This window comes from Colias philodice, chromosome 6 (genome assembly GCF_061535455.1).
Source record: "Colias philodice isolate Cphi_HAF_F1 chromosome 6, ilColPhil1 Martin Lab GWU primary, whole genome shotgun sequence".
NCBI lineage: Eukaryota > Metazoa > Arthropoda > Insecta > Lepidoptera > Pieridae > Colias > Colias philodice.
This window is the reverse complement of record NC_143091.1, coordinates 4,899,704-4,908,648: the sequence shown is the minus strand read 5'-3', so window position 1 is coordinate 4,908,648 and position 8,945 is coordinate 4,899,704. Positions and strand designations below refer to the sequence as shown.

Sequence of the window (8,945 nt, the reverse complement as noted above, 5' to 3'; positions counted from 1 at the left end):
ACAGAGGAATGGAATGAGGTGGATCGGCGTAGGCGCACGCTTTTGCTCCGTGTTTATCGGTCGGTTTGGTTTGCCGGTGACTCGAGCGGTTCTAACTGATAACGAAAATGTTGATATCACATAAGTTTCTATCGGCACACGGAGCGCAGCGCGTCAGTAGCACGCTTTTTACCACACTGCAAGAGTCATCCCGCTTTCGATTATTCGCAAAGACAAATATATTTTTAGCCAATATAATCCAAAAATATCTCGGACACTAGAACGGACATGACGCTTACGAGACAATAGTATATTGGCATAATTACCGCTCTATGTGACAATGAAGAGTTTAGGACCTTGGTAGGCTTAAAATAATTAATGAAGCATTGATATCTTTAGTGGGCTTAATACATTTAAGTTGTTTGTATTATTTGGAGAACTATCTAATCAAAACTATGCGAGTCCAGCAGTCGCGTATCTATTTAAAGAAATGTAGAGCCATTTTATCATTTGAACATTTTGGTTTGCCTTTTCTAAGACGCGTATTCGTGTGACTATAAATGAAATAAGTACCTATAAGGAAATAAAATAAAAATTAACAAGTTGTAACATAGAAATAAAAAAAAAAGTTTTCTTGAATTATGCGTTTTCAATTCTACAATAAAAAAAAATTGAATTGCGCCGTAGAGACTCTATTACAATTTTATTTTTGTTAAAAAAAATGAAATTATTTCCATAGTAACTTTAAAAAAAAGTAAAATAGATAAAATAACATCACATGATTTGGTTTATAAAAGCAGGGTACCTTGAAATAATTAAGTGAAGCACCGTAACGATTATAAAGGAAAATTTTATAGAGTTATATAATTATAAGTACTATTTATTGCTTTATATATGACGTATTTCTTGTTTGCATTAGTTGAGATAAAAATAATTGCTTTTATCCACAACACTAAGGCACTCTTTACCTATCTTTAGTAATTGAGTTACCTACTAGGTATGATATTTGTTTTTTTTACATTGTTTACTTTTATGGGTATTAATTGCGATTATTTTTTAAAGAAAATAATTTCTTAGAGTTGCAAGTACAATATAATAAAAAAATCTGTAGGTAGCTATCATTAATGGTGATAGCTATATTTTGATAGCTTATATTTTGATATTTATATATCTGTCATAGTTCTAGGGTTGCAGTTATCTCTACATAGTTTAAAACAAAGTCGCTTTCTCTATACCTACCTATGTATGATTAAATCTTAAAAATTACGCAACGGATTTTGATGCGGTTTTTAATAAATAGAGTGATTCAAGAGGAACGTTTTATTATATAATTTATAGGTTTGAGACAAAGCCGGCGAAGCCGCGGGCGGAAAGCTGGTTAATTATATAAATAAATATTAATTTAGAAACTTATTTATGTGTTTATTTATTCACAGATGAAAATTTTGAATTAAGGTTTGTCTTACAATTAAATATTTAAACAAGATTAGCAAAATGTAAGTTTTGTTCTGTGGGTCGCGGGCTTTGTTATGATAGCAATTGTTGTTTATTTACAACTAGCTTTCCGCCCGCGGCTTCGCCTGCTTTGTATAAAACATAATAAATTATATATTCAAACCTTCCTCTTGAATCACTCTATCTATTAAAAAAAACCACATCAAAATCCGTTGCGTAGTTTTAAAGATTTAAGCATACATAGGGACATAGAGACACAGAAAGTGACTTTGTTTTATACTATGTAGTGATGATGAAGGGAAAATATAAATGTATAGTGGAGTAAGTTTTTTTAAGCACAGTTTATGGTTCATTTTTCTATTAAATTATTAATTAAACATAAATTTTTACTAATTTTTTAAGAAAATGTTTATTTAACCAATTTTAGGGGGAAGTGCAAAACCGTAAAAGATTTTTTAAAAAGTATTAATCACTTTACACGATTTTATAGTTAAGTATATATTAAAAGCAAACTCTTGAAAAATATTGCGATATATAGCGACAATTTTTTCAATCATATTTTTGGGGTTTTTTATAAAAAAATTGCACTAAAACTAAGTAACACTATAAATATCACGTCACATTTTTCCACTTCTCATTTATTTTTTCCTTATGTGCAATTCCACCATGAGCTAACTACATAATGACTATTTATTAATGTATTTTATAATAATACCTTCAAGATAATACCTTTGTCTTTATTTTGTTTTGATAACACGTCTGGGCAATAAAGATTTAGTGTAAAGTGAAGTCCTATCTTGGTGTGTCGTAAAAAGAAAATTTATTTTATAGTGTTGAGTCGTATATGTGGATACAGTGACTTGTGAAAGCGGCAGTTTTGTTGAGAGACAATTATTGTTCAATAAAAAATAAAAATAAAAATTCTTTTAATTTTTTTTAACAAAAGTTTGTTATTATTTTTACTATTCGGTAAGTTTCAGATTGTAAGCTCTATAAATATAATCTATGACTTTTTTAAAAACAGTTTTAAAAAGGGTAAAAATTATAAATAGACCAGACTCTCAGTGGAGTTTCGTTTGCAAAAATAGCGGACCTAAATCTGACTTCTGATATATATTGTATAGATCCCAGACATCCTATAGACAGATGTTGCCAACTAGTTTTGTGGTCCCCCTCTCCCCACCCCGGTAATTAAATATGGCATACAAAGAAAAAAATAAAAATTTCCAAAACATGCCGTGTGGGGTATCAAATGAAAGAGCTTATTGAGTAGATCACGAATATATAGCATACTATAACATTTCTTACACTTTCTCTAAGATTTTTTAGAAAATTTACGAAAATGCTCCATTTTTGAGTTAACTTTAAACCACTATAGATTGAAAACTCATGAATATATTTTTTAAATTATTATTTTAAATAATTAACAATAGTCCATTGTTTACGATTCAATTAACTATTCTTTAGTCACATTAATCGTTACATTACATTAATGTGACTAAAGAATGGACTAAAGTAACTTATTAGGAATCTTCTCAATAAATACTTACAGCACAGACTTATAATAATATACTACGCATACAACTTACAGGAATATAACGAAAGCTCCAATATTAATTTTAACTTTATTTTTATTGATAACTTTAAATGCTTTCAAATCGGCCACTACATTAGTATAAGACAGATAACTTAAGTATGTACCGTTTTCTGGAAAACTAAAATAATACCAAAATATAAGGGGCGAGGTCGCGGGCAATAGCCTGTATAGTTTGTTAATAAACGGATAATGCAATTGTGCACAATGACAAATGCTTGTTAGCTTCTAATATCCATAACTGTATGGATAATGAGATAAGAGCGTGTTCAATCAAATCGTCAATTATAATTATAAAAATTGCTATTATATCATTAATGGTTCTATTGTTATTTACTATAATATTATATGTAATATGCTTTTACTCGGCCCGGCTCCACTCAGTAGACATTTTTTGTATATTTTACAAATTTCCATGTATGTCCTATTCCAAGTTAAAGAATCTGAAGAGATAAGAATAATTTAAACGAATAATTTAACACGACTTTCTATATAGTCTTTCTATATTTGTAGAAGAAGTCTTTTAAGTTTGGCAGTAAAAAAGAATATTCGTACTTGTCTTTACAAAAATCAATTAGTGAAACAGAGAACACCTGTCCTTTAGCCCACATTTTATTATAATATCGTGTAAATTATGATAATGAATTATAAATTAATGAGAGGATTAACGTCATAATAACATCCGCTCATTAGCATAAAAGCTCAGATAGGAAAGCTTTGCTTTGACATATTACGTATTATAATAATAGTTGATCTATCAAATTTTGCAGTAAACTGTAAGTTACTTATAGAAGTGAACTTTGCTTATGATATTAGTTATTAAGTGATAGTTCAATTTTTTAACTTACGGGTATTATTTAACGTTTTTTGACTGACCGGATGGCGTAGTTGGTAGTGACCCAGCCTTCCAAGCCAGAGGTCGTGGGTTCGATTCCCACCCAGGGCAAACATTTGTGTGATGAACATCGATGTTTGCTGTGATGTTTGTCTGGGTGTTAATTATCTATACTTAGTCTATATCTATAAGTATTCATTTAAAATTATATAAGTATGTTTATCAACCATTTGGTTTCCATAACACAAACGAAAGCTCAGTATGGGATCAGATAGTCGTACCGTGTGTCAAAAATGTCCTGAAATATTTAAAAACATTTAAGAAAAAGCATTTAATTACTGTATTTTATACTATGGCGACACTTCAAACGGATCTATGCGTATCTTATGTGGCTTAATGATTGCTTTTTATTTTCGTAACAATAAAATAGGTTAAGCGTTATCAACATCAGAGCTCTACATGTGGCTTTAGTTACAAAATCGATGAACCAATGTGCATTTTTTGGCACGAGCTTTTATTATTGTAGTAATACTTTCTCGTACTATGAGATTGCTTGTTATATCAGTCAGATTCGGATTTTCCAATTTTATATGGTACTAGCTTACCGCCCGCGGCTTCGCCCGCTTTGTCTAAAACCTAATAAAGTATATATTAAAACCTTCCTCTTGAATCACTCCTCATCAAAATCCGTTGCGTAGTTTTAAAGATTTAAGCATACAAAGGGACATAGGGAAATAGGGACAGAGAAAGCGATTTTGTTTTTTAAGTACTATGTAGTGATTGACTGGTTGCAATAGGTATCCAAGCTACGAATTACGCTTCAATAAGTGGAATGTTTATCTAATAGAATCTGGAAAAATCATCGCAATGAAAATTTTTGCCAAATATTGTGAGTAAAAATATATAAGTATTATTTTTCCTACAGCGTTATTTTTTGTTCACCCACCTCCATTATATATCTCTTCTGATGCAATACATATGATAAAGATATTCTGAAAGATATCTCTACCTAGCGATAAGACCACCATTTTCTTCATAAAATATTTATTTTATTCTATGTTCTTTCAGTATTTCTCTATGTTTATAAAGTATTAAATAAATAAATAAAGACAAGTAAACCATTTAATGTATAAATGAAGTGAAAAGATTCCAAGCTTGTAAGGACAAGAGTGCATACCGACATGCGTCCACTTTCAGCCATATCTTATCGAAGTTGTTATAACATATTTAACTGTTTTGATCAACAAATAATATTAGTTTTATTGTTTGTTTAAAGGGAAGGGAAATTTTAGGTTCGCCTGTTAGTATAATGTTTGCTTGCAGTCGACGTTATATTTCTTTAGGGATTAAGTCAGTCGATTTTCGAAATATTTACACGGATGCATTTGATAACATTTGTTTATATTTTAACTAGGATGTAGGTACTTAAATGTAACTTAAATACGTACCTACAGAATAAATTCAAAATAATTTATTTTGCTATGTACTTTCAAATGTTTTACACAAAGGTCATAAGTATGTATAAAAACATTGTAATAGATTTATCTATCTTCCGGGTATATACACAGTGTATTGTGAAAAGGTTTTTATGGTCTATTTTTAAAAATGACACATTGTTTCCTTATCACCGGCCAAGCTTATTAATTAAAATAAGATATGTGACAATCATTGTATCTTTTCACATCGTTCACGAGTGAGCTGGAATGTGGACGTGGTATCAGCCGTTCGACACGTGAAGCTCACACACACATGGAAACCACACCACGTGCATGTGTGTCTCATTACTCATTTATACACATCGTTGTTACACGGTTGGCATTCAGCATGTGTGAGAGATTTATAACTGCACACAAGTACATTACATGCGGGGACGAATACTGAAAATTTACATTAAATTGTTCTGTTGCTAGCGTGATCTGATGAAAGCCAACAACAGAATTGTGCAAATCGTGTCAAATAATCTTATCACTTGACGTGAAAATGTGTATCTTGACAATGTTTAATTGACGTTTATGACATGTTTTTCAAAAGTAAATTAGTTTTACTACTATTTAATTGATTGTTCAATTGCTCTACATTGAGATTATATCTCACTAAAGGTACAGTCATAGACAGTATACTCTATAAGCCTATTTATAAAATTTTCATGTACGTTCTGTGACTATAAAATATGAATAAAATTATACAGCCAGCGTCATTAACTAATGAACTCATAGTTGCGCGGTTTTAATTGTTAGAAAATAGGTGGTAGCGTTTTTACACCTTGTTTAAAACAATTAATCATGTAGACATGTATACTTCTATGATTAAATATGTAGTAAGTTATTATATTTTTACATACAAGGTGTTAAATTTAATAGATTAATTTAGTGTGGTCTTGTCCCTTCTTTATATCCCAAACAATTAGTTTTTGTTATCAGAAAAACTGCTATTGAGCATTTTAAATTGGAAAAACAATAAATGGAGTATCTAGTTTTCTTAATAAATGTTTATTATATGAAAAACATGATAATATGAACACCTTGACCCAGTGACATTAAATGATATGCGCTTGTCGGTGTAGTTTTAAAATAATAATAATATATTCAATAATGAAGCGGGTGAACGGTGAACTGTTATCTAGATGTATTTAGATGTTCCACAGTGACGTATGAACACACCCACAGCGATAACCGAATGCTATACCTACCTATACCTACTGTAAACATACTGTTAGTTAAACACGTTACTCCGTGAATAAATATAATTCTATTTTCTAATGCGTAGGATAGCGTCACCCCTTGTTGATGTTTGGATAATTTAATGATAATTATCTCTGGGTAAATTTATGTAAATTTCATCAATTTGACGTGGAAAAACAGGTGAATGAAAGTGATTCTGTTTTTATCTTGTTTAGTGTTTTGAAGTAATGCACTTGTGAAGAGCAGAATACTTTTTAGGATTACTGTAGAAAGCGTAGAATTTTTAATAAATATAAATAAATAATAATAAGTGTGAGTTTAATAGATTTGTTATCGTTTTAAAAATCACGTTACATGGATTTTGACATATGTAGTTTTTGCATATGGCATTTGTTACTTCAGAATTATCTTAATGTATTTAGGTCCTTTTGAAACCTACCGAGTAAAGCAGTAGATAAGCAGTAGCACATGAAAGTTCGAAACATTCTTTCAATGTGTAAAACAATATGAGTTTCTAGTTAACTTAACATACATATTTACTTTCCAAATACATTCGATAACTTAATAAATTCCTTTTATGCTATTTTTGACATCCAATTAGTGACAATGGGGTCAAATAAATTGAGGAAATGACAATAAGTTATAGAATGTGTTTCAGGTTTATAAAGTCTAATTTTGATTGATTTTATTTGAATGAAATCTTCCATTTTTTTTTAATCCGCCATTTGAGAGTAATAGTTTTTTGGTTATTTTTAAAAGGCAACTTCATCAGTTTTTTTTAACTTGTTAACTCTAATTTTTTTTATGCTACTATGGTAATCCTGAACATCAAAAGAAGCAGTTAGACTGTGCAGTTAGAAAATGAATTAAGTCATTTAGTAGAGTCAAAGTATATATTATATAGGTATTTATATTTATGTCTTTGATTTAATGTTATATTTTAACAAATATAAAGTGGTGTTTGCCTATAATTGTGACAGCACTATGTCTACGGTTGTTATTACTTTAATGCTTTTATCTATGTATCAGTGTATGTCATGTTGGTGATCCTTAATGAAATAAATAAATATAGAATGTTAGTGTCGTCAAACATACAAAACTAAACATTGCATACATTTTTTGTAGCTATTCAAATACGAAATCACATAATGGCTAAAATAGTTATCCAGACATTTTCAGTGATTTAATATTAAATTATTTACCACTAGAAAATTATATCGCCTACGCAAATTGGCTTGCTTTAAGTGTGGTACAACGATGTTCTCTTATTTAAATAATTCTTAGTATAAATAAATATAATAATGTAGGTTCGATATCGATTGTAGATCACGCCCCAAGTATTCTTTAAAAAAATTCAATGTACAGATTTCTTATCTTTTTTTCTACGATTTTATTATATATGTATACTTAGATTGGATAAAAACCATTTAATCTGATAGAAATAATTAATAACTCCTTTAATCGGGTCGGTAATGTTATCAGAGAAACACTTGCTCATTTTCTCTCTCTCATTAAAAAGATAACGTTTTGTTATTGGTAATAAATAGATAACAGTCTGAATCATAATACTTCCTCTGAACCCTATCCAATCCTAATAGTAGCATTATAATTAATGCGAAAGTTTGTGAGGATGGATGTCTGTATGTTTGTTACTCTTTCACGCAAATACCACTGAAGCGATTACAATAAAATTTAGCACACCTATAGAGGGTAGCTTGGATTAACACATAGAATAGGTTTAATCCCGGAAATCTAACGGGAACGGGAACTATGCTGGTTTTCCCTTGAATACGCGGGCGAAGCCGCGAGCGGAAATCTAGTTATATTATAAATGCGAAAGTTGTCAGGATGGATGTATGTATGTTTTTTACTCTTTCACGCAAAAATTAATGAAGCGATCACGATGAAATTTAGCACACATATAGAAGGTAACTTGGATTAACACATAGGATAGGTTTTATCCCGGAAATCCCACGGGAACGGGAACCATGCAGGATTTCCTTTGAAAACGCGGGCGAAGCCGCGGGTGGAAAGCTAGTAGGTTATAAATAAAAATGTTGTTGACTGATCTATTTAAGTTTAATTCCAAAAGCTCAGTTAAAATTCAGTGAAAGGAAAACATGAAAGGAAAAGTCTTTTTGTCAACGTTTCGAAAACATATTGAAATTATGATTTCCACAGAATCTTTTGCTGTTTTCCTTGAGTATGAAAATGATCTATCTTTCCTACATTTAATATTTAAAAAGTCAATAAACATGTTTAGTAAAAATTATGACTTCTATATCCTGTGTAGAGTACAAATTGATTACTTTTTTATTGACCTAGTTGGCACTAGATACTAACATACAAATAATTAAGATTGAATTGGAAGTAATTATAAACGTATTTATTTATGTACGTA

General features: G+C 30.1%; 1 long non-coding RNA gene across 1 annotated transcript in view; it reads left to right on the top strand.

The window, feature by feature from the left end:
• Positions 1 to 8,945, top strand: part of LOC149487659 (uncharacterized) — a 64,605-nt gene that overhangs the window by 34,915 nt on the left and 20,745 nt on the right. The gene's annotated exons all lie outside the window — the stretch shown is intronic.